This window comes from Poeciliopsis prolifica, unplaced genomic scaffold (genome assembly GCF_027474105.1).
Source record: "Poeciliopsis prolifica strain line A6 unplaced genomic scaffold, Auburn_PproV2 SCAFFOLD059, whole genome shotgun sequence".
Lineage (NCBI taxonomy): Eukaryota > Metazoa > Chordata > Actinopteri > Cyprinodontiformes > Poeciliidae > Poeciliopsis > Poeciliopsis prolifica.
The window spans coordinates 272,960-299,164 of record NW_026562434.1 but is presented as its reverse complement, the minus strand read 5'-3'; the positions used below and the strand labels follow the sequence as shown (position 1 = coordinate 299,164).

The 26,205-nt window shown below is 39.0% G+C and overlaps 2 pseudogenes; both read left to right on the top strand.

The window, feature by feature from the left end:
• LOC129379562 (NLR family CARD domain-containing protein 3-like) overlaps positions 1-26,205 on the top strand; it is a 252,629-nt pseudogene that overhangs the window by 65,622 nt on the left and 160,802 nt on the right.
• Positions 10,502-12,628, top strand: LOC129379564 (protein unc-13 homolog B-like; annotated as a pseudogene).

Below are 26,205 nucleotides of genomic sequence, written 5' to 3'. Positions count from 1 at the left end.
AACTGTTCATCCATCCATCCATCCATCCATCCATCCATCCATCCATCCATCCATCCATCCATCCATCCATCCATCCATCCATTCATCCGTTCAGACCTTGGTCTCTACCCCCATGTTCTCATTTTCTCATCATGTGATGAATTGTGTGTCTGCAGCTTATCAGGCTGTTTGGTCTCAGAGGAAGGCTGTGCTTCTCTGACCTCAGCTCTGACCTCCAACCCCTCCCATCTGAAAGAGTTGGACCTGAGCTACAATCATCCAGGAGACTCAGGAGTGAAGCTGCTGTCGGCTGGACTGAAGGATCCACACTGGAGACTGGAAGCTCTCAGGTATGGAGGAACCTGCTGCAGGAGCAGAGAAGGTCTGATAGAGGAGGAAGAGGGAGAAATGTCTTTAGTCAGTCTGCTGGGAAACATTTAGTTTGAAGCTGGTATACAGTCATATCATTTATAAATGAATGGATAACATTTTGAACCCCATTTTATCTCTTATTACAGTTTAATAACTCAAATTATCTCTGGTCATTTTGGTTGTGTAACTTTTCAAACAGCAGCTCATTTAAACTATAAGAATCTTCCACATGGTTCTGAATGAAGCTGGGAAACCAACCCATCTACTGGAACCACAATAACATGGTATTCAGAGCAGCAGGGGGCCAAATATAGCTCCATGTGGAACCAAGAGGTTGGAGAGAGAAAATCAGTTGAAACTGTTTCCTATCAGAGTTCAGTTTGTCTCTCTGTCTTCACAAACCAGGAGCATCATGGGCTGGGCGGGGCTTCCACTGATGATCTACTGAGGAAATAGAACCTGATTGGCTGATTTAAAAATTAAAAATATGCAGATTAATGATATCATATAAAAGATATGATATGTAATTGTAGAGACACAGCTGGGAAACAATTTGGACTTTAAAGAATATTTCATGGAGATCTAGACCAATCAGCCCAAATGAGGAAAGATCAGAAAATGGTCAGATGGATGTGGAAAGTTCTCAAAAAGTGAAACAAAGATTCACAACTTTCAGGACTTAATGAAACCAAAAATACACAAAAACATGAAGCAAACTGTTTGAGGCAGAGTTTAGCATTTTTATTTGTATGGTAGTTTGTCCTCAACTAGGTGGCGCTAGAGTCAGGAGGAGCAGCCTGGAGAAAAGGCTGTTCCTCCCTGATCTGTTTCCAAGCAGTCAGAGTGTAGAAGTTGAGAGCTGGAGAAGTTTCCTCCTGTTGCTGCAGCAGCAGAGATGTTCTGCTTCATGGACTAAATCAGGTTGGAAAGAGGAGAGATCTTTACTGAGCTGCAGGATAAAAGCTGCTGAAACATTTCAACTCTTTCTGGAAACTAATGAGACAGAAAAACAATGGATGTTTTTACCATCCAGACCTTTGGAACCAGTTCAGCTCAATAATTCAGTTGTATCTGTGGAAGATGAACAGATTTGATGTGAAATGATGAAATTCTTCATTTCTATCTGATGTTCCAGCAGATCTGTAGAAAATGGAGCTGCAGCTCTCAGACATTTCATGTTTTCTATCAATGAATCCACTGATTAAAGCAGGAATCTCATCTCCATGTTCTCCTCCAGAGGTTCCCAAGGTTTGTTCCTGGAAGCTGCTGCTGGTTCCTCCAATCCAGGCTCCGCCCCCTTTAGAGGAAATCTGTCCATATATGGCGCTAAGAGTCACCTTGATGCTGCAAAGCTTTGTTCAGGGATGAGATGTCAGGATGTTGGTGTCAGTCTGTTCCAGGCTTTAGTTGTTCTCCTCATGAGGAGCTGAAGTCTCTGACAGGAACGTGGAGCTGAACAGGAGAAGAACTTGAAGCTTCTTCTTGGCCTCTGATTGCAACAGCAGGACAATCCAACATTTTAGTCTGACTTCATCTGGAAATATTTCTTTGACTCTCAATCAGTGTGAAGGCAGGCCAGCTCCTCATCAGAGCTGAGATCTTCTCTGTCCTCCATGCTGGAAATGTAGAAGTCCAGCAGCTCCTGGTCAGTGACATCAGAGCATGACATCATCAGTAGAGTGATGATGTCATTTCCCTGTGAGAGCAGCTTGAAAATCTGAGAGGAAAGATGCAAGCAAAGACTCTCTGGACTGTTGGATCTGCTGGTTCTGGTTCCAGATGCTCCTTGGACACTTTCACAAGCCATTACTGCAGCTGCTGGATTCAGGATGCTGCTTCTTCTTCTTGGCTCATTGTAAATGTGTGCAGCGCCACCTGGTGGTGCTGGTTGGTAGAGGAAGTGCTGAAAGGTTGGAGGTGTTTGTCAGAGGTGTGTGATGATGGAAGCCTCTCCCTGGTTTGTGAGTCTGAGCTCAGAGATCAAATCTTTGATCTTGTTGAATCTTTGTTGAATGTGATGCAGCTTCTCCTTTTCAATGTTTGTATTTCTGGATATTACAGTGAGGCCACAGCAGGTTTTCAGCAGCAGGGCTGTTTAGTGTTTCATTCCTTCATCTGTGTGTGGGAGTGTGGATGGATCAGGTATCCAGTGTTGATCAGAGTTAGATTGATTGTATTTTAATGCTGATTATTAAATCAGGTGGAGCTTCCAGAAATGTTTCCTAGTTTCCTGATGTCCTTTTAGGCTTCAGTGAGTTTCTTCAGGTTGTTACTGAGGGATTTCCTTTCTCCTCTCTGTTGAAGCTTTTCCTGTGTTGGAGAAATGAGTTGTGCTGCAGCAGCACCAACTGTCCTTCCTACATCCACTGCAGTTTGCAATCCAGATGTTGGACTGTTCCTGTCTCAGTGGAGGACAAAAACTACACTTGGCTGCAGCATGCGGAAAGGGGCGGGGACGGACCATTGTCAGTCTCAGACCTTATATGGAAATGGGACTATTGCGTTCCGGAAATGAAGGGGGCGCTAGTGACACCATTTCCTGTATCAGCCGTGTTTCAATATTATAATAATAATAACGCATTTTATTTGACAACGCCTTTAAAAAACACCCAATAACACTTTTAACATTTAAAATTAATTACATATTAACTACAAATTAAACAGTAAGGAAATGACATACCACGTGTTATGTCACGTGGTATGTCTGTCACGTGGTATGTCCCTTTTTTATTTTTAAATTTTTATTATATCTTTGTTTTGGATGTTAAAATTATATTAGTAACAAACAATCTAAAATAAGCAATAATAAGGAATCATTATGGAGATGTATTTATCTATCCTTACCCTAACTTTCCCAAACAAAAGTCATAAAACATAAATTAACATTTTAGAGACAAATGTACACTATATTAAAAACACATTTATCAATCCATCAATGATTTTACTCTCAGGTTATCCGTGCAGTGGGTGATGAGAGCTGCTGCAGGGACCCTGGACAGATCGCCAGTCCATCACAGAAAACAGATATAAAGAAATACTTGCTGGTGTTGAAGTTCAAACAATAGATTTTGATGTTGTGAATGGTACTCTTAAAATAAATAAGTTAAATCTAAAATAGAATATCCTTTGCCTTATTTAATAAGGACTAGATGGAAAAGAGGCCGATAGTCAAAATGTTGACTAACAGTAAAACGTTTAGTCAATTTTGGCCAACTTGGTCCATCCATTCACAAAACACTTTTGTTCTGTTTATTTGGCAAATATTTTTTCTTATTCACATTGTGAATATAATTTACAAACAAATTAAATTACTTTTGAACTTCTAACAAGCTCAACTGTTATCATCGTTACCATAATGTCTTAATCAGTAAACTGATTGGTGTCCCACTATTCTGTTTAGAAATTCAAAATCAATTCTACCAATTACAATTGATTCATAAACTGAGTCCCAAAGACCTTAAATATGCCATTGTTGCAAAACCCAAAGTGATTCATTTAAAAATTTAAATGTAGCTTCAACCTGGAAAGACTCACAGAAAGTAGGTTTTAGAAAGTTTATTTGAGAAGAAATAATCTTCGGACCCGGCAGTAGACACTGAGCTGGTAAACTGCCAGAGAGAATGATTCGCTGTTGGGTTTCTTTTTCTCTATGAAAACCTTTTGAATAAATTCACTGGATACATAAATTAAATCTGTGTAAATTGTAACCGTCTTTCATCTCTGATCACGGCGCCGGTCTCATCTCCTCCGTCTTCACAAACTCCGGCTTGATGTGCAACTGCTTCTCACCTGAGCCTCCATCACCTCCACCTGGTCTCCACCTTCACTCAGCTCACCTTTAGTCTTATGTTTGTATTATGACTTTGTAACTAAACAATGTTTCTGTATGTTCTTGCTTTATTATAAAACAACAGTTGATTCTGACTGTTAAAACAAACAACTTAGCCGTATGTCAGGTTTGTAAAGAACATTTGTAATGATTCCAGTCATTGTTTAAAAAGTATAGGAAACATTGCATTTACACATTTAAAATATTGCAAGTTATTATCTTAGCATGTATTTCAAATTTTTAAAACAAGGTGATCCAATTGCTAAACAACACTGTTACAATATATTTACAACTACTTTATTGGATCTACTCTCTCCAACAAAATGCAGCCACAATGTAACACAATTTCTGTACAAACTAAATAATGTAAATCAACTGAGCTACAACAAAAGAAACATTAAAAAATGTACATAATATTGAAATAACACATTATGAAAACAAATGACTGAACAAGTCAAAAGGCAAATGTGCTTCAGCATAAATGATCTAAAATGGCATTTCACAAAAAAATAAAAATGTGTGACTACTGAAATGTGTGAAAGACTATAGAAAACAACCAATATTGTCCTAGCATTCAGTACTGGCATTCAGGGCAGTGTCCAGATGTGCCATCAGAGTAGTAACGAGGGAACTCTCCTCATCTTCCATGTCCAGTGAAGCCCACACAGTCTTTATGCTGCCGGTTGCAGGAAGAACATCTTACAACCGCAAAAGGAATCCTGTTTTCTGCCTTGCATGATTCTGAAAATGTCGCCCAGCTGATCTCACCTGTTAATGAAAAACTGATTTTATGTAGTTGAAATCTAATTTCACATGTTTTAGGTGAAAAAAGTCAAAGGTCTTTACCATCTAGCCAAGCAAAGTGAGTCTTCTTCCTGAAAACTGGGTCAGACACAATGGCTTCTAAGCACTTGCAGGTCAATGCCAAGGTGAGGGAAGATGTGCCTCCCTGTGCCAGAATCACCTCCTGGAGAACAGCTTCCAGTGCAATCAAAGGCATCTGAAAATAATAATAATAAAAAAAAACATGTGCAATGCAAGACTCATACTGGAAGAATGGCTATGACATGATTATGAATGAATCTTAAAAAAAAGAAATGAATCAAATTAAAAAAAAAAACATCTATATACATTGCAGATATGTTTAAACAAGATGTGATTCATTCTCACTCAGAACAGAGCAAAGACTCAGCCTAATAGCTACTAAGATAAAAGAAAAAGGTTATTACACCAGGAAGTATACAAATGATTGGAAGAACAAAAGGCATGTTTGAATTAATCACTGTAGATTCTTTAACTTTGTTGTAACTGTTTTGTAGGATTTAACAATTAATGGCTTCCAGATAACACATATATGTTCTGCACAAAATGAACAGCCAAAGATTAACTAATCAGATTTACTCAATTACTCTGTAACTTTGATTAAAAAAAATAAATAATTAGGACTATTTTTCCAAATGTTATACTCTTGACTCTTGAGTTAATGTTGTTGATATGCACATAATGCGAGAAACTTAACTGAATGAAGAACACATTTTAATCTATAAAAGAATTAAAACACGATACACTGATAAATGTTGTTTATGTTAGGTTTCTTCTAACCTTAATTTGTTGTCTTGTATTAAAATACCTAACAGTGCACATAACTTCATTTTTATTAATGTCTGCTGAAATAAATGGGTAATATTACATTGCACATTATAATCAGTAAAACAGTACTTAATAATAGCCATTTCACAAAATACTTTGTTACTTTTAAATGTGTAGTTTGCTGCACAGTTACTAAAAATACATTGAAGTAGTGCTGCTCGTCATTACAGTATCATCTCTGGGTTCCACTTATGATGGCAGCTGTTAGCTTATAAAAAAAGCTGTTAGTTTATAAAAAATATTAGACTTTCAAGAAATTTAACATTGGTGTACAAAAACATATTTAAAAAATATTAACCTTTAAAAATGAAATAAAAACACTAGAAAACTGATAAGAATGTAAAAATAAACATTCATAGTGTAGTTTTACATACTGTTATGTTGAACCATAGCAGTTCTTGCTATGTGGTTCTGTACCTTTAAGACTCCTCCGCACTGTATGAGCAAAGGGGACAGCGGTATTTGTCTTCAGACAGTACGGGAAGAATTTTCTGTCCGATCCCAATGTTGCAAATTGATAAGTGCATCTGTATAACGAAAAACAAAATTGGGGCATAAAATACATTTCTCAAGTATACATTTTTCTACTTTTCGATTTTTATCTAATGATGCCCTGCACGGAAATAATTAGCTATGCTACATGCTAAAATTTGCCTCCCCTGTACAAACTATGAATTTCACTCGTTTGCAGCTGTCAATTATATTTTCAACCTAATCTAGAAAAAGCGCTTTGATTTACTATGTGAAAAAAGTTTTAATAAGGTAGAAAATACCTTTTGCTGACTTTGTGATTGTTCCATTATGAATAGCGTTCCGAACGTCAATGGCGAAACCTCTCAAACTTCTTCCAATCGACCTCTTCACCCGCTTCTTTAAGGTATTAGTGATTGTGAAAATAGCGCCCCCTTCATTTCCGGAATGCAATAGTCCCAATTCCATATAAGGTCTGAGACTGACAGTGGTCCGTCCCGCCCCTTTCTGCAGGCTGCAGTCAAGACCCTCTCGAGGACAATGTGTGTCTGAGAGACATGTAATGTCCATGTTTGCTGCTGAAAGAGACTGATGGTCTGACCCCCCTCCTCCTTTCAGGGTGGAGCCTGCAGGAGGCCGATTCTTGACTCCAGGTCTGAAGAAATGTAAGTGTGTTTTTCATCTGATTCATGACAACAAAGCAGCTCACATTCAACCATCTTCAAACTGTCACATCACTCATTCAGGAGTCAAAGTGTCAATAAATGATCAATAACTGCAGCTGGATTGTGTTTGTTCTCCATCAGATTCCTGTCAACTCACCATCGACACAAACACAGTGTACAGAAAACTCAAACTGTCTGAAGACAACAGGAAGGTGACATTTGAGGAGGAGCTTCAGTCATATCCTGATCATCCAGACAGATTTGATAATTATCTTCAGCTTCTGTGTAGAACTGGTCTGACTGGTCGCTGTTACTGGGAGGTTGAGTGGAGAGGAGATGTTAATATATCAGTGAGTTACAGAAGAATCAGGAGGAAAGGATTCAGTAGAGACTGTGTTTTGGATTGAATGATCATTCCTGGAGTCTGAGATGCTCTGATCGTCATGGTTACTTTGTCTGGCACAATAACATAAAACTCGTCTCTCCTCCTCCTCTGTCTCTAACAGAGTAGCAGTGTATGTGGACTGTCCTGCTGGCATTCTGTCCTTCTACAGAGTCTCCTCTGACTCACTGATCCTCTCACACCTTCAACACCACATTCACTGAACCTCTGATTCCTGGATTTAGGTTCTGGTTTTATGGTTCTTCAGTGTTTCTGAGCTGATTTGAGTCTAAAGAGTCTAAAGTTTTTCCTCCTGTCAGAGAAACTCTCTCACTGTTGAACAGATAGTTCAGTCTCTAAAATCTATTTCTTGTTGAAACGATTCTGATTGAGTCCTTGGAAACTTTTTCTTCTTCTAGTCCTTTTAAGATGGAAGATGGGATTATTCCAGGATTATTCCAGGATTATTCCAGGATCCAAATGTTTTTCAGTTTGTTTTCTTGTCATAGCTTCACTCTATCAAGAGATGCTGGTATACTGGTGGTGAAGCAGCAGGCAGAAAACCCAGGATATAGTTAAATGATGGTTTTAATAGTAAAAATAAAATAGTCCAAGTGGAAACACAAAACAGGCAGCATGGCTGAGCTGAAGCCAGGGCTCAACGCCGGTAGCAACTGTTCATCCTGGTGGACAGAAGAACAGGCTTGACAAAATGACGTGAAGAACGATGAGGACCCGATGAGGAACAAAGGACAACCGTGGGATTAAATACACAGATGGTAATCACAGAAACGAGAAACACCTGGGAACAATCAAGGGGAAACAGGACAACGCAGAGACTGGAAGCATCACAGAAAAATAAGGACCGCTCATTTTGAAGGCTGCCTACGTTCAATAACATGAAAAAAACTGCATGTTTTATATGAATTCAATTAGTTCTTAATACTCTTTACACAAAGTGAAAGTACAAATGTAATGTGTTTTTTTCTAAATTCCTTCATTGTATGAAAAGATGGTTAACTCTCTTATACAGGAGAAAACTATTTTTAAGAGAGTTGCCACTGATCAATTAATCGTTATTGATTCTAAGACCAATCATCTTTAGATTAATTCAATCAATCTGTAAAAGTGTTGAATAAATTAGTGGTTTTCACTGGCTATACCCAGTAATTATTCATTAAATATAACAAATTCTAAAAACACCAGTCTCTTAATATTATTCCTTTAAAAATAAGTTTTGTTTCTAAAATGATCAAATTAAAATAAGTTACTTGTTGATTTTATAAGGATATTTTGTAAAATTGTAACAGTTTCAAATTTCACAATAAAATAAAATAAAAAATAATAAAACAAATAATTGATTAATAATATCACAATTTCTCCAACATACTGAAGCTTGATGTTCAGTTGGTCCAAATCTAAAGCTGGTCTGCAGAGATGACTTCAGGGTTTGTTTGTTTCTGCTCACCTGGAGCACCAGCCGGGTGGAGTCAGTCTGAGTTCCTCCATCATCTAAAGAGAACATTGAAGATCCTCCTGGAAAAAATGGAGCTTTGGAAAGAAATCAGCAGGAAGTGAAAGAAAAATGGATCTTCATCACTTGTGAAGTGAACGACATCAGAGTTGGATTCAGTGGAGTCACATGAAGATCAGAAAACTGAGGCTAGAATAATAAACATCATGCTAAATATCAGCTGCAGCTAATCTGTCAGAAGAAGCTTCAGGTTGAATCTAAAGGAGGCTGAAGATCTCAAAGTGGATGAGAGGAAACCTGATGAGCTCTACAGTCCACTAGATCCAGATCAGAACCCTGGAGAACATCTACGCTGGAAGCAGAACCACAAGCTAGAAAATATCCAGGTTTCTATCCAACCTGAACACAGGAAGTCCTTTCTTCTTCTGCTGCAGCTGAGAAGGTCCTGCTGCAGAACTGGAGCCACACAGTTCCTCCACAGCAGAACAGAGGAGGTTGTGGAGGAGACCAGGGTCCACATCTGGACTCAGAGTTCTCCTGAGCTTCAGCAGAGCTGCTGGCTTTGGTTCTGATCCGCCTCTGTTCTGGTGTCTGATCTCCAGAGAGGATCTGAACCGACCCATCAGAACTCAGTGGAGGTGGTGGAGGATGAGGATGGGGCGCGGCGAGGAGGTGGAGGAAGAGCGCCGTGATCCATCTCTCTGCTGTGGAGACCTGAGGGAATCTGACAGAGAAACAGCAGCCTTGAAATTACAACAACACTATTATTTAATAGTGTTGTTGTAACACTATTGCTGTTATTACAATATCAATGACGATAATGTTTCTCCAACATTGATTATTTCACCTAAATCAAGATATTTTTGCAATGTTATAAGGGAAATAATAACCAGACTAAAATCTCATTTTATATCAATAATTTTGAACAGATTATTTCACGATAATCTGTTCGTCCCTTAAATTAAATAATCTGCCAACTACTTTTTTTTAATCAATATTAAGGAATTATCGACTTAAAACAAGCTTCTTCTTCTGATAAGTTACTACTAAGTTACTTTTGTCTTATTTAAAATGTGCTGAGATATTTTAAAATTCAAATTCAAACATACTTTATTGATCCCAAAAGAAAAGTTAAATGTTGTAATTCACATTAGTCAAATTTGCACTAGAAACTAGAGCAAAAATACTTGGGAAGAGTTTATGGTTTTGCAGTGTAATTTGCATTTTCTTTTATACATTATTATAAAAATCTCCTCAAAATTTGAATCACAGCTGGATGGAAACATGGCTGCCATTTTGAAATGGATCAACTCGTAATTGTGTCAGATGATGAGATGTAAACATTTTGACAGACGTGACCAAACACAAAAAGTATTTTTATCCATTATGTTTTAAAATGATGACTGTGGCATATTCAGTTTAATTATTAGTCAACAAACTGAACATCATCCAATCACATATAGAGTAGATAAATAACTCACTTTATGCATAAACATGAGTTGTATCGATGCTTTTTTTCCATCTCCATCAAACTTTACTAATATGATACTTAAAATTGAAACAAGGCTTCTGAAAACTAAAAGAATCATTCATTTTTCTGTTTTTCCTGAAGGGAGCACAGATCCTTTCTGCTGCTAAAGAACTGGGACACCTTTCCAAACTGAAGGTATCAGGTTGCCTTTGAGTTTGCTTTCTCCTGTGAATTGGTCTAGTCAAAGTCTTGGTTTGGGTTGTTTAGGATCACATGGCAGGAGACGCTAAAAGCCTGACGCCCAGGCAGTGTGCCGTCATGGATGTGGCTCTGGATACCATCAAGGTGAGAGCGAAACGTTGACCTCTGGTCAAACAGAAAAGTACAATTCATTCACATTTTAAGAGTCTTTTAGTTGATTAACTAAAAGTCTGATTAACTCCACTTTAAGTTTAATCATTCAGGTTGTAGAACGCTGATTCCTCTCGTTTTGTTTCCTACGCAGCAATACTTTCATGCGGGCGGGAACGGCTTGAAGAAGACTTTCCTGGAGAAGAGCGCTGAGCTTTCGTCGCTCCGCCACGCTCTGTCGCTCTACACCCAGACCACCGACACGCTCATCAAAACCTTCGTGACCACGCAGCATTCACAGGGTAGATCCAAAACGCCTCAAAGGAGATTAAATACGGGAGAGTTTCAGATTCCTCGCTGCTTTTATCTCCTGGATTTGGTTGTTTAAGTTGCTGTCTTGTTTTTATCTCCTGCTGCTCTCTGTGCCAGTGCACAATGGGAAGGTATTAGGTTAACCCCTAATGAGAAAATCCAGCCCAGCAGGGGTAGGTCTCCATGAAATCATCATCAGCCCAACTTCCCTTCATCGTTTTCTCTCTTCTGTTTTGTGAAACCTGCGTTTCCGTCGCATGACTCTATAAAACGTGGTTTTCTTTGCCTGCATTGGACCAAATGTTGTTTGTGTTAAACCAGGCTCAGCTGTGGACAAACCCATCGGAGAGGTTTCCCTGCAGATTGAGCTGTACACTCATCCCAAGAGCGGAGAGCGGAAAGTTACTCTCAAAGGTCCGTTTGGGCTCATTTTGAACCAATAAAATCAAAGCTGGAGCATTTTAGTGTCATTTCTGTTTAAATGTTTGTGTCATTGATGCAGTGATTGCAGCCAGTGATTTGAAGTGGCAGACGTCTGGGATGTTCAGACCCTTCGTGGAAGTCACGATGATCGGGCCGCACCTCAGCGACAAGAAGCGCCGATTTCAGACCAAATCCAAGAACAACAGCTGGTCTCCCAAATACAACGAGACCTTTCACTTGTAAGTTCAAAACCAAACGTCGTGACACATTTAGGATTTGAAGCTCTTTTAATTCTGACTTCATAAACTGTTGGTTACACAAAACAAAGTCCTTGTGAAATTACTGGACAATGTCAGCTAATGCGCTAGCAGCACAGCTAATTGTTCATTTAGTGTTTCTGCTAAACATTTAGTGAACTTCCTCAAATTTAACTTTTCCAAATAAAATCTGGATTTATTTTAAGAAATTAATTGTGTGGCAATAGTTTTAAAAGTTATAAAAAAGCTAAAATTAGCTCTACTATTAGCACATTAGCAGCTTAATGGAAGTGTCCCTTCTGCAGATGTCAAACTTTATTCAACTGAAAGTCTGGAAAACAGCAAAAGTACATTAGTGCTTTAGAATTTAACTTGAAAACTGATTTAGGGGAATCAAAATGTGTTGCACAACAAAGTTGTTCTGCTATTAGCAGATTAGCAGATTAGCAATAGTGTAATCTACCACTGCAGATGTGGACCTCAAATCAAAGTAAAATGTTTTGATTTAAAATGGAAAATTAGATCAGCAAAAGCTAGGTGTACGAATGTTTTTAAAGTTTCAGAAAAAGCACAAAATCAGGAATTAGCTCTGCAATTAGCGCCCTAGCCCATGTGCTCCCACTCCTGTGTTCTGCTCTCGCTCTGCAGCGTTCTGGGTGTTCAGGACGGGTTCGAGTGCTACGAGGTTCAAGCCTGCGTCAAGGACTACTGCTTTGGCCGCGCCGACCGGGTGGTGGGCCTGGCCGTGGTGCAGCTGAGGGACATCATGGAGAGGGGCAACTGCGCCTGCTGGTGCCCCTGGGCAGCGCATCTCCATGGACGACACGGGCCTGACCGCCATGCGGATCCTCTCCCAGCGCTCCAACGACGACGTCGCCAAGGAGTTCGTCCGGCTCAAGTCCGAGACCCGATCAGCAGAGGAGGGAAGATGAGGCTCTGCTTGATGCAGTGGCACTGCTTTGACCTCTGACCTGTCTTGGCTGCTGTGTAAAACCTCACCTTCCAGTGTTCTTCAACTTCACATTTTTTTAAGTCTCGTCCGCCTCTACTGAGGAGACAGAACCCATCCAGAACCTGTCAAAGGGCCGAATAAGAACCCACCCGCCCCGAGTGTTCTTGTGCAAAATCCAACCCACCCTCCCAAAGTGTGGCCAAGTGGTTCAAGCCTTACACTCTGCAAGCTGTGAATGTGTGTTCATGTAAAAGGAAAGAAATCCCTGTTTTTAATGAACACAAGTCCATTTCACTTCACTTAGCAAAGAAAAACTACAAATCACAATTTGTTTTCTAACAGTTTGAGCAGGAAAATGCCTTGTCATGCAGAAACGATGCTAATCCTCGTTTTCACATGAAAAATGTTTGAATTTAACTCATCGCTTCATTTCATCCTCTATTGGTAGTAATTTTTATTTCTCTCTGTTTTCTGCATGTCATGGCCATTTTATTTATATTTTTGTATATTTATTTACCTTTTAAAGATTTGATCTGATTTCTGCTCCATTTTTTGACATTTTTGAGTTTTTTGGGGTTTTGTTACAAACTGAGTTGCACAGCAGGACTTGAGTTGGAATAATTACAAGTTTACATTTCTCTCCTTTTTTTTTATTCTGCTCTTCATACGAGTGGCCTTAATTATAAAAATGATGTTTATTTTTTGTTTATTTTCAATCTCTTTACCTTGTAATTGTTATAATTTGCATCTTGTTTCTCCAGACTGATGTCCTTAACATTTTGTATTTTTCATTTTAGTGATTTTATGTAAGCTGTAATCTGTCATGCTGAGTATCAATCCCATGTTTTTTTATTTACCATTTCTTTGTATTTTCTGTAGACAGCGATTTATTTTGAACTCTTTTTGTTTCAGCAGCTTTTAATGGATGAAATTAAACTACAGATCCAGCCTCTTACCTTCCTCAGTAATTCAATGTTTCTGTTGATGGGAGCAAATATTTCCTTGTGCCAAGTTAAGTTTTCACTTTAGGTTTTTTTTTATTGCACATTTTTGTAACTTTTGACCATAAAATCACTGCATTTATCTGGAGTTTTCATTGGACTGTCACGTCTCTTTAAACCTGTCTCACTGTGTATGATTTCCACTCAATATTTTGTATAAAGTATTTAAGACTTGTATGGAAATGTCTTTTATTTCTTACACTACAGACTAAAAACGTAATTTTCACAGTGAAATCAGTGTATTTTTACTGGGCAAATTTATAATAGATCTTATTGCACTTTGTGAGGAAAAAGGTGCAAATTCAACTGGAAGTCTCTTCTAACCCACCTGCATCATCCAACCGTTGCTTCCTGTTCATCACCATTGATTAATCAACGCTGGTCCAAGACGCGTCACGTCCAATCACTGTCCAAGTCCCAGCTGATAAATAGCACCGTCCATGGCGTCTTCTGCTGTCCAGCAGAGCTCAACCCTCCTCCACCCCTTCACCTCCACTCACTCGGCTCTCCGGCTGCATCCTTTCTTCACCTCCATCACCAATGTCTCGTCTCGGGGGATGACGTTCCTTTCAGCATATGGAATGCTCATCCAAGCTCATCGCAAAGATTGTGATGATCGATGTCCTCAGCCGGGGCCCAAGCGCCAAAGACTTAATTTTGTATGTCAATAAACTCTTCTAATGGTTTTGATTTTCTCCGTCTAAGTCTCTCCAGATTGAATTAATGTTCAGATGAAATCAACCCAGATTTTTCCATTGTGAACTAACCATAAAGGTTTATCTTGATATGTGTGAAGTGCACAATTCTAGTCCAAGTTCAGGGAGCAAAACAATCTTTAATACATCTGCAGACAGAGGGAAAAATATACTCTGCATTAGGCGAAAATCTAAATCTGCTCTAACGAACTCAGAGTTACATAGTTGCTTTATTCACCTCTCAGCTAACAGAGGAGAAGATTAAGTTCCCAGACGACCCGCCTGGGAAACTTCAGCAGACGCATCTTGTTCAGTTAGTTTGTACACCCCTGCAGCTGCACCGAAAAACATCTTGACTATGATACAATTACATTTATGTGATACATAAAAGAAGACTGTATGATGCAAATAAACATTTTCTTTAAAGAAAAATCTACTTCACATATGTTGGAATGTCATTGTTCCAAAATGGTGAATTTCATATGTACATCTTTTATTTCACCAGTTTTCTTTCCACTCCACTTTTTATTAAAATGTAATACTGTCTTCTGGGAAAAGTCATCTTGTTCAAGAATGAATTTTTGTGGCAGATATTCACCATGATTGATTACTCCATAATGTGGCAATTATTACCTTTTTTATTGGTTTTGTGTAACCATGCAATTTATTATCTTACAGAATAAAATTTGTTCAATTAGCTAACTGAAAGTGAGTTTAAAACTTCTTTTAGTGTTGTAGTTCAGTCTCCATCCAGTAGAGCGTCCCACTGGTCATTCTGAGGAGCCATTGATACGAGTTTGCAGTGGTATCTCTGAAGAGGAATGAGGTCAAAACTATCAATATGGTCCAGTTTTCTCCATTTGTGGATTGTTTGTCAAATTGAGAACATAAATTTACTGGATTGAACTGGAGCTTGATAAAAAAGAAGTGGAGTTTTCTAATTTGCATTTTTGTGCCATAAAATGATTGGAAATCAAACGTGCAAAGAGTTTGACTGGAAAGTAAAAACCAGATTTAATAGAACACACTGTGTCAAATAAAGTATTACTCCTTTCAAAACGTTCATTTCCAGGATTCCAACCACAGATGGATGTTGGAGGAATGTGTTGAATGGTCGGTCATCACACACGTCTTCTGGTTCTGACCACAAATAAAGACTTTCTGGGAGGAAATGAAACAGGAGATTGAGGACATTCTGAGGACAGATCTCCCCATGGAGCCTCTTCTGTTTCTGCTGGACAGAAACACCAAGGATTTACTCACTAAACATCAATGTTACATATTGTTGCACCTTCTGCTGCTGGTAGCAAGAAAGACAATTAGACTAAACTGGATTAAACCCAGTTCACCAACTGTTGCTGAATGGAGGAAAAACTGAAACATGACAACATGATGGAGCGTCTGACTGAACAACTAGATGAAAAAGATAATTAAATATGTAGTTTGGAAAATAAATACTGAATTTGAAATTAAATGTTTAGTTTGTAAAATAAATATTTTTTTGAAGCCAAACATTTAGCTAAAGTTTGATTTCCAAAAATTAAGTTTTCAATCCAAGTAAATATTTAGATTGTGAATTAAATATTTAGTTTATAATGAACGTTTGGATGACATGATGAAATATTTGTTTGAAAAATGCATTTTCACAACTTTTTCTTTATGACATGATGAATAAACTAAATAGTCTTAGTATTTTCTGTTACTATCAATCATCACTACAGTAATGATCAAAAGTAAGTACACCTTCATTTTATCAGAACTTCTCTTCTTCCTCATTAAGATTTTATCAACCTGCCTCTGATTTCACCTCAGAGCTTCTACTTCCTGGTTCTGTTGCTCTGGAGGAAAAAACTACAAGTCAGGTGAGCTGTGACGTCATCAGTTATACAACATTCGTCACATTTACTTTCAGTTTGAATCACCTGTTCAGGTGCGACTCCAGTCCGTTTGTAGAGTCTCAGTTTGTTGTTTAAATTTTCTTCTTTAACTCTTTGGATATTTTGAACATACTGTAAGTTTAATTTGTTTATTTATTGAACTTTTTCATCACTTTAACTTTTTCTTGATTGTTTCTATTCTCTGATGTTTGGAGAAAAGTTTAACTTTTGATTTCAGCTGAAACTTTAATATCTGCTGTTTGAAGGCTAATCTACAGGATTATTAGATTATTGATGAACTGGAATCAATCAACATGATGAACAGCTGATGTTTCACTGTTTTCTTCTCCAAACTAATTTATGTTTTTTATTTCCTGGTACTGAACTCTAGTCTCCACCATTAATGTCAGCAACAGTTTCCTCTTTCAAAATAAAATATTATTAAAATATTATTATTGATTCAGTCAAATTATTAAATAGTAACATTTAATGCAGCAGATATCCACTTGTAGAGATTAATAATTAACTAACTAAAATACTTCCTGTTGTTCAGGTTGAATCAGTGAATGTAAATGTTGCTCCCATGTCTCCATCTAGTGGACTGATAGTAGAAGTGCAGCAGCTGATGGCAGCTTCCTCTGCCTCTCTGCTGTCTGACTGCATTCACCTGACACTGATATGAAGCAGAGAAGAAGAGCCAATCAGAGGAGGAGCAGCTGATCTTTTTCCAGCACTAATGATGTAAAGGATGATCAGAGTTGATGTGCAGATGAATGATGTGTGTTTCCTCTGCAGGTGAAGCTAGAAAGTGTGTGTGAGCTGATGTGGATTCAGCAGCATGGATCAGTGTGAGGACAGACCACTCTGTGTGGGGAAGATGAGAGCCAGAGCAAAGGTCAGAGGTGAGGTCACCATCTCTAACTGTCCACAGCCCTTTTCACACAGTGTTCACTATATCAGGCCAGAACAGACGTGGTGATGAAGCTGCTGCTGCTTCTCTTTGCTGATTAAGTTTTAATCATCATGTTTCTGTCAGGATCCATCAGAGACTCAAACCAGAACCAGAACCAGAACCCAGCTGTGTGTCCTTTAAGAGTGACTGGTCAAAGCATCGTCCCATTGACTTTAAATCTCCTGGATCTCCACCATCAGAGAGGTGAGATGTTTCTAACTGCTGTAAGTGTGTATTGTGATGTTTGTGTTTTTCTCCTTCAAGTACACTTAGTGTGAATCTCTTGGTGATTTTCTCTGAAAACTGCTGGATGAATATTTTTTGACTTCCTAATTGTTCCTGGTTCCTCCACAGAGTGGACCAGCAGAGCTCAGAGGTACCCAGTGGTTCATCTGCCCAGCAGCATCAAACACAGTTAGACTCCATATTTATGGTCTGTAAATGTACAACTACTTTTCTATGTGTTTTAGACCAGAGGACTGTCAGTCTGTCCAACATCCATCTGGTGTTTGGCTCCATGATTTAAACTCTGATGTTTCCTTCATCTATTATTCTGTTCCAGCTGCTGGAGGACAACATTGTCACTTATGTGAAGAAAGAACTGAAGAAGATCCAGAAGGTTCTGATTGCAGAACCTAGAACATTCAGAGAGTCAGAGAGATGATGAGGTGTTGGAAGGTGATGATGAAGAGCAGAGGAGGAGCAGCAGTGAGGCGGTGATGAAGATCACACTGAACTTCCTGAGGAGGATGAAACTAGAGGAGCTGGCTGACCATCTGCAGAGCAGTAAGAGGATTTCTACAGAGATTTAATCTGATAGATAAATCAGACATTTACTGATTTCTTATGTCTGAAGAGATGAAATAACATTTATTCCAGTCATCTTCATCTTTTTTTTGTTAATGATTTTATGTTTTGTGTTAATTTAGAACATCTTGCTGCTTTTTGTCAACATCAACTTAAATCTGGTCTGAAGAAAAAGTTCCAGTCTGTGTTTGAGGGGATTGCTAAAGCAGGAAGTTCAACCCTTCTGAACCAGATCTACACAGAGCTCTACATCACAGAGGGAGGGACTGGAGAGGTCAATGATGAACATGAGGTCAGACAGATTGAAACAGCATCCAGGAAACCAGACAGACCAGAAACAACAGTCAGACAAGAAGACATCTTTAAGTCCCACCTGGAAGAGATCAACCAATCAGAACAGTGATGACAAAGGGAGTGGCTGGCATTGGGAAAACAGTCCTAACACAGAAGTTCACTCTGGACTGGGCTGAAGACAAAGCCCACCAGAACATCCAGTTCATATTTCCATTCACCTTCAGAGAGCTGAATGTGCTGAAAGAGAAAAAGTTCAGCTTGGTGGAACTTGTTCATCATTTCTTTAGTGAAACCAAAGAAATCTGCAGCTTTGAACACTTCCAGGTTCTGTTCATCTTTGATGGCTTGGATGAGAGTCGACTTCCACTGGACTTCCACAACAAGGAGATCCTGACTGATGCTACAGAGTCCACCTCAGTGGATGTTCTGCTGACAAACCTCATCAGGGGGAAACTGCTTCCCTCTGCTCTCCTCTGGATAACCACACGACCTGCAGCAGCCAATCAGATCCCTCCTCAGTGTGTTGGCATGGTGACAGAGGTCAGAGGGTTCAATGACCCTCAGAAGGAGGAGTACTTCAGGAAGAGATTCAGAGATGAGAAACAGGCCAGCAGGATCATCTCCCACATGAAGACATCACGAAGCCTCCACATCATGTGCCACATCCCAGTCTTCTGCTGGATCACTGCTACAGTTCTGGAGGATGTGTTGGAGACCAGAGAGGGAGGAGAGCTGCCCAGAACCCTGACTGAGATGTACATCCACTTCCTGGTGGTTCAGACCAAAGTGAAGAAGGTCAAGTATGATGGAGGAGCTGAAACAGATCCACACTGGAGTCCAGAGAGCAGGAAGATGATTGAGTCTCTGGGAAAACTGGCTTTTGATCAGCTGCAGAAAGGAAACCTGATCTTCTATGAATCAGACCTGACAGAGTGTGGCATCGATATCAGAGCAGCCTCAGTGTACTCAGGAGTGTTCACACAGATCTTTAAAGAGGAGAGAGGTCTGTACCAGGACAAGGTGTTCTGCTTCGTCCATCTGAGTGTTCAGGAGTTTCTGGCTGCTCTTCATGTTCATCTGACCTTCATCAACTCTGGTGTCAACCTGATGAAAGAAACATCAACATCTAAGAAATCTTCACTATTTAATAAACGTAAAATAATTTCTCTCCACCAGAGAGCTGTTGACCAGGCCTTACAGAGTCCAAATGGACACCTGGACTTGTTCCTTCGCTTCCTCCTGGGACTTTCACTGCAGACCAATCAGAGACTCCTACAAGGTCTGCTGACAAAAACAGGAAGTAGCTCACAGACCAATCAGGAAACAGTTCAGTACATCAAGAAGAAGATCAGTGAGAATGTGTCTGCAGAGAAAGCATCAATCTGTTCCACTGTCTGAATGAACTGAATGATCGTTCTCTAGTGGAGGAGATCCAACAGTCTCTGAGTTCAGGAAGTCTCTCCACAGATAAACTGTCTCCTGCTCAGTGGTCAGCTCTGGGTTTCATCTTAGTGTCATCAGGAAAAGATCTGGATGTGTTTTGACCTGAAGAAATACTCTGCTTCAGAGGAGGCTCTTCTGAGGCTACTGCCAGTGGTTAAAGCCTCCAACAAAGCTCTGTAAGGACACACATTGTTAATGCAGTTATCTTTGATAGAAATATACTAATGATGAGGTAAATATATATGTTAATTTTTCAGCTTATATATTGTTGCATTGTCTCCTCAAAGTTTCTCACTGGGGTGATGTGTGAAGGAGACACAGACTCCCTTCAGCAGCTGACATAGTGATACATATTAAAGCAGCAAAACTCGTCCTCTTTATGTTAAAATTTAAATTGTATTAATTTTGTTAATTGTGGAATTTTATCATTCTCTTTCCAGACTTCTTGTTTCCTGTAGTTATAAACTTTAAGGATGGAGGACTAACTATAAAATGAACCATTTCGCAACAAAAGGCATCATAAACATGTGTAAAATAAGATTGATCCTTCTCTGTCCAAGAAAAACCTTGAAAAATATAAATTTTTGTAGAATTGTATTAATAACATATTTCCTCCCTGTCTCCTCAGACTGAGTGGCTGTAACCTCTCAGAGAGAAGCTGTGAAGCTCTGTCCTCAGTTCTCAGCTCCCAGTCCTCCAGTCTCAGAGAACTGGACCTGAGTAACAACAACCTGCAGGATTCAGGAGTGAAGCTTCTCTCTGCTGGACTGAAGAGTCCAAACTGCAACCTGGAAACTCTCAGGTAACTCTGGGCCGTCCGTCCGTCCGTCCGTCCGTCCGTCCATCCATCCATCCATCCATCCATCCATCCATCCATCCATCCATCAGTTCAGACCTTGGTCTCTACCTCCATCTTCTCATTTTCTCATCATGTGATGAATTGTGTGTCTGTAGCTTATCAGGCTGTTTGGTCTCAGAGGAAGGCTGTGCTTCTCTGGCCTCAGCTCTGACCTCCAACCCCTCCCATCTGAAAGAGTTGGACCTGAGCTACAATCATCCAGGAGACTCAGGAGTGAAGCTGCTGTCGGCTGGACTGAAGGATCCACACTGGAGACTGGAAGCTTTCAGGTATGGAGGAACCTGCTGCAGGAGCAGAGAAGGTCTGATAGAGGAGGAAGAGGGAGAAATGTCTTTAGTCAGTCTGCTGGGAAACATTTAGTTTGAAGCTGGTATACAGTCATATCATTTATAAATGAATGATAACATTTTGAACCCCATTTTATCTCTTATTACAGTTTAATAACTCAAATTATCTCTGGTCATTTGGTTGTGTAACTTTTCAAACAGCAGCTCATTTAAACTATAAGAATCTTTCACATGGTTCTGAATGAACCTGGGAAACCAACCATCTACTGAACCACAATAACATGGTATTCAGAGCAGCAGGGGGCCAAATATAGCTCCATGTGGAACCAAGAGGTTGGAGAGAGAAAATCAGTTGAAACTGTTTCCTATCAGAGTTCAGTTTGTCTCTCTGTCTTCACAAACCAGGAGCATCATGGGCTGGGCGGGGCTTCCACTGATGGATCTACTGAGGAAATACAAGAAGCTGATTGGCTGATTTAACAATAAGTTAAAAATATGCAGATTAATGATATCATATAAAAGATATAATATGTAATTGTAGAGACACAGCTGGGAAACAATTTGGACTTTAAAAGAATATTTCATGGAGATCTAGACCAATCAGCCCAAATGAGGAAAGATCAGAAAATGGTCAGATGGATGTGGAAAAGTTCTCAAAAAGTGAAACAAAGATTCACAACTTTCAGGACTTAATGAAACCAAAAATACACAAAAACATGAAGCAAACTGTTTGAGGCAGAGTTTAGCATTTTTATTTGTATGGTAGTTTGTCCTCAACTAGGTGGCGCTAGAGTCAGGAGGAGCAGCCTGGAGAAAAGGCTGTTCCTCCATGATCTGTTTCCAAGCAGTCAGAGTGTAGAAGTTGAGAGCTGGAGAAGTTTCCTCCTGTTGCTGCAGCAGCAGAGATGTTCTGCTTCATGGACTAAATCAGGTTGGAAAGAGGAGAGATCTTTACTGAGCTGCAGATAAAAGCTGCTGAAACATTTCAACTCTTTCTGGAAACTAATGAGACAGAAAAACAATGGATGTTTTTACCATCCAGACCTTTGGAACCAGTTCAGCTCAATAATTCAGTTGTATCTGTGGAAGATGAACAGATTTGATGTGAAATGATGAAATTCTTCATTTCTATCTGATGTTCCAGCAGATCAGTAGAAAATGGAGCTGCAGCTCTCAGATATTTCATGTTTTCTATCAATGAATCCACTGATTAAAGCAGGAATCTAATCTCCATGTTCTCCTCCAGAGGTTCTCAAGGTTTGTTCCTGGAAGCTTCTGCTGGTTCCTCCAATCCAGGCTCCGCCCCTTTAGAGGAAATCTGTCCATATATGGCGCTAAGAGTCACCTTGATGCTGCAAAGCTTTGTTCAGGGATGAGATGTCAGGATGTTGGTGTCAGTCTGTTCCAGGCTTTAGTTGTTCTCCTCATGAGGAGCTGAAGTCTCTGACAGGAACGTGGAGCTGAACAGGAGAAGAACTTGAAGCTTCTTCTTGGCCTCTGATTGCAACAGCAGGACAATCCAACATTTTAGTCTGACTTCATCTGGAAATATTTCTTTGACCCGCAATCAGTGTGAAGGCAGGCCAGCTCCTCATCAGAGCTGAGATCTTCTCTGTCCTCCATGCTGGAAATGTAGAAGTCCAGCAGCTCCTGATCAGTGACATCAGAGCATGACATCATCAGTAGAGTGATGATGTCATTTCCTCTGAGAGCAGCTTGGAAATCTGAGAGGAAAGATGCAAACAAAGACTCTCTGTTCTGTTGGATCTGCTGGTTCTGGTTCCAGATGCTCCTTGGACACTTTCACAAGCCATTACTGCAGCTGCTGGATTCAGGATGCTGCTTCTTCTTCTTGGGCTCATTGTAAATGTGTGCAGCGCCACCTGGTGGTGCTGGTTGGTAGAGGAAGTGCTGAAAGGTTGGAGGTGTTTGTCAGAGGTGTGTGATGATGGAAGCCTCTCCTGGTTTGTGAGTCTGAGCTCAGAGATTAAATCTTTGATTCTTGTTGAATCTTTGTTGAATGTGATGCAGCTTCTCCTTTTCAATGTTTGTATTTCTGGATATTACAGTGAGGCCACAGCAGGTTTTCAGCAGCAGGGCTGTTTAGTGTTTCATTCCTTCATCTGTGTGTGGGAGTGTGGATGGATCAGGTATCCAGGTGTTGATCAGAGTTTAGATTGATTGTATTTTAATGCTGATTATTAAATCAGGTGGAGCTTCCAGAAATGTTTCCTTAGTTTCCTGATGTTCTTTTAGGCTTCAGTGAGTTTCTTCAGGTTGTTACTGAGGGATTTCCTTTCTCCTCTCTGTTGGAGCTTTTCCTGTGTTTGGAGAAATGAGTTGTGCTGCAGCAGCACCAACTGTCCTTCCTACATCCACTGCAGTTTACAATCCAGATGTTGGACTGTTCCTGTCTCAGTGGAGGACAAAAACTACACTTGGCTGCAGCATGCGGAAAGGAGCGGGGACGGACCATTGTCAGTCTCAGACCTTATATGGAAATGGGACTATTGCGTTCCAGAAATGAAGGGGGCGCTAGTGACACCATTTCCTGTATCAGCCGTGTTTCAATATTATAATAATAATAACGCATTTTATTTGACAAGCCCTTTAAAACACCCAATAACACTTTTAACATTTAAAATTAATTACATATTAACTACAAATTAAACAGTAAGGAAATGACATACCACGTGTTACGTCACGTGGTATGTCCCTTTTTTATTTTTAAATCTTTATTAAATCTTTGTTTTGGATGTTAAAATTATATTAGTAACAAACAATCTAAATAAGCAATAATAAGGAATCATTATGGAGATGTATTTATCTATCCTTACACCCTAACTTTCCCAAACAAAAGTCATAAAACATAAATTAACATTTTAGAGACAAATGTACACTATATTAAAAACACATTTATCAATCCGTCAATGATTTTACTCTCAGGTTATCCGTGCAGTGGGTGATGAGAGCTGCTGCAGGGACCCTGGACAGATCGCCAGTCCATCACAGAAAACAGATATAAACAAATACCTGCTGGTGTTGAAGTTCAAACAATAGATTTTGATGTTGTGAATGGTACTTTTAAAATAAATAAGTTAAAATCTAAAATAGAATATCCTTTGCCTTATTTAATAAGGACTAGATGGAAAAGAGGCCGATAGTCAAAATCGTTGACTAACAGTAAAACGTTCAGTCAATTTTTGCCAACTTGGTCCATCCATTCACAAAACACTTTTGTTCTGTTTATTTGGCAAATATTTTTCTTATTCACATTGTGAATATAATTTACAAACAAATTAAATTACTTTTGAACTTCTAACAAGCTCGACTGTTATCATTGTTTACCATAATGTCTTAATCAGTAAACTGATTGGTGTCCCACTATTTTGTTTAGAAATTCAAAATCAATTCTACCAATTGCAATTGATTCATAAACTGAGTCCCAAAGACCTTAAATATGCCATTGTTGCAAAACCCAAAGTGATTCATTAAAAATTTAAATGTAGCTTCAACCTGGAAAGACTCACAGAAAGTAGGTTTTAGAAAGTTCATTTGAGAAGAAATAATCTTCGGATCCCGGCAGTAGAGACTGAGCTGGTAACAGTCAGAGAGAATGATTCGCTGTTGGGTTTCTTTTCCTCTATGAAAACCTTTTGAATAAATTCACTGGATACATAAATTAAATCTGTGTGTAAATTGTAACCGTCTTCATCTCTGATCACGGCGCCGGTCTCATCTCCTCCATCCTTCACAAACTCCGGCTTGATGTGCAACTGCTCCTCACCTGAGCCTCCATCACCTCCACCTGGTCTCCACCTTCACTCAGCTCACCTTTAGTCTTATGTTTGTATTATGACTTTGTAACTAAACAATGTTTCTGTATGGTCTTGCTTTATTATAAAACAACAGTTGATTCTGACTGTTAAAACAAACAACTTAGCCGTATGTCAGGTTTGTAAAGAACATTTGTAATGATTCCAGTCATTGTTTAAAAAGTATAGGAAACATTGCATTTACACATTTAAAATATTGCAAGTTATTAACTTAGCATGTATTTCAAATTTTTAAAACTAGGTGATCCAATTGCTAAACAACACTGTTACAATATATTTACAACTACTTTATTGGATCTTCTCTCTCCAACAAAATGCAGCCACAATGTAACATCATTTCTTCAAAAACTAAATAATGTAAATCAACTGAGCTACAACAAAAGTAACATTCAAAAATGTACATAATATTGAAATAACACATTATGAAAACAAATGACTGAACAAGTCAAAAGGCAAATGTGCTTCAGCATAAATGATTTAAAATGACATTTCACAAAAAAACAATGTGTGACAACTGAAATGTGTGAAAGACTATAGAAAACAACTAATACTGTCCTAGCATTCAGTACTGGCATTCAGGGCAGTGTCCAGATGTGCCATCAGAGTAGTAACGAGGGAACTCTCCTCATCTTCCATGTCCAGTGAAGCCCACACAGTCTTTATGTTGCCGGTTGCAGGAAGAACATCTTACAACCGCAAAAGGAATCCTGTTTTCTGCCTTGAATGATTCTGAAAATGTCACCCAGCTGATCTCACCTGTTGATGAAAAACTGATTTTATGTAGTTGAAATCTAATTTCACATGTTTTAGGTGAAAAAAGTCAAAGGTCTTTACCATCTAGCCAAGCAAAGTGAGTCTTCTTCCTGAAAACTGGGTCAGACACAATGGCTTCTAAGCACTTGCAGGTCAATGCCAAGGTGAGGGAAGATGTGCCTCCCTGTGCCAGAATCACCTCCTGGAGAACAGCTTCCAGTGCAATCAAAGGCATCTGAAAATAATAATATAAAAAAAACATGTGCAATGCAAGACTCATACTGGAAGAATGGCTATGACATGATTATGAATGAATCTTAAAAAAAGAAATGAATAAAATTAAAAATAAACATCTATATACATTGCAGATATGTTTAAACAAGATGTGATTCATTCTCACTCAGAACAGAGCGAAGACTCAGCCTAATAGCTACTAAGGTAAAAGAAAAAGGTTATTACACCAGGAAATATACAAATGATTGGAAGAACAAAAGGCATGTTTGAATTAATCACTGTAGATTCTTTAACATTGTTGTAACTGTTTTGTAGGATTTAACAATTAATGGCTTCCAGATAACACATATATGTTCTGCACAAAATGAACAGCCAAAGATTAACTAATCAGATTTACTCAATTACTCTGTAACTATGATTAAAAAAAATAAATAATCAGGACCATTTTTCCAAATGTTATACTCTTGAGTTAATGTTGTTGATATGCAACATAATGCGAGAAACTTAACTGAATGAAGAACACATTTTAATCCATAAAAGAATTAAAACACGATACACTGATAAATGTTGTTTATGTTA